At 56.4% G+C, this 917-nt stretch overlaps 1 protein-coding gene across 1 annotated transcript in view; it reads left to right on the top strand.

Moving 5' to 3' along the window:
- RTN2 (reticulon 2) overlaps positions 1–493 on the top strand; it is a 15,279-nt gene extending 14,786 nt beyond the window's left edge. The window contains exon 12 of the mRNA XM_014582654.2: positions 97–493. The gene's annotated coding sequence lies outside the window, so the exon portion shown is untranslated. The remainder of the gene's footprint in view (positions 1–96) is intronic.
- The last annotated feature ends 424 nt before the right edge of the window (positions 494–917 follow it).

Raw genomic sequence — 917 nt, 5'->3', positions numbered from 1 at the left:
ACGGGCCCCTTTCTTTCTCCCCCAGCCGCAGTCTCTGGATCCAAAGCCAAAGCCGAATGAGAGAGGTGTCTCTGTCCGTGGGACGCCCGCCCCCACCCCTAGTCTCCCTCCACCCCCTTCCATTTTCTCCATCCCACCGTCTCTCCTACTGGGCCCTAGCCATTTCCCAGTGTGTATTAGGATCACTCACGCTGGGGAATCTACCTGAAGTCTCCGAGCGGCCAGGACTACATTTCCCAAGAGGCTCTGCTCTAAGAGTCTAGGAAAGACGAGGCAAATTACCGCGGGGCCTGCTGGGTCTTGTAGTTAGACAGGGCACCGCCCCGCACTTCCGTGACCCGGCCGCTGGAGGAGCTGTGAGGGGTTGGCATCTCCTGGACACCACTAGCCCCAACGCTGGGGCTTTGCATGGGGCCTATGAAAGGCCTGAGCTTGGATTTACACTGTAATAAAGACTCCTGTGGAAAACCCAAGGCCTCCTGTGCTTCCAGACCCCTTTGGCTTTCACCTTCCTGCACCAAAAAGTACGTGAGTGACACTCCAGGAGGACCTTCCCCGTCTCTGCATAAGAAGCCCCTCTACCATCTGTTAAGAGTGTGAGATGGTTGCAGGGAAGACACGGAGAGACCTGGTCCAAGGCTCGCCAGTCCTCGACAACCCCGTTCCGTGCCTGTGCTCCAGGCAGACATCACCAATCGATCCCACATCTGCCTACTGTGCAGCCATCATGCCCCAGACCCTCTACCACCTCTGAATAAACACCTGCCCACCCCCCCAAACCTATCTAAATCTCTTCCTCATCCTGCCTGATGTCCCTGATTTCCAACTCAGGGACATCTCCACTCCCTGCATTGTCATCAGGCCAGGTCCAAACATCCTCCTCCCTCCCCTCCCACATCTAATTAATTAGTCACGAA

Source organism: Tupaia chinensis, unplaced genomic scaffold, assembly GCF_000334495.1.
Source record: "Tupaia chinensis unplaced genomic scaffold, TupChi_1.0 Scaffold000067_1, whole genome shotgun sequence".
NCBI lineage: Eukaryota > Metazoa > Chordata > Mammalia > Scandentia > Tupaiidae > Tupaia > Tupaia belangeri.
Note: the sequence above shows the minus strand (reverse complement) of the source record. Positions and strands in the feature narration are given on the sequence as shown.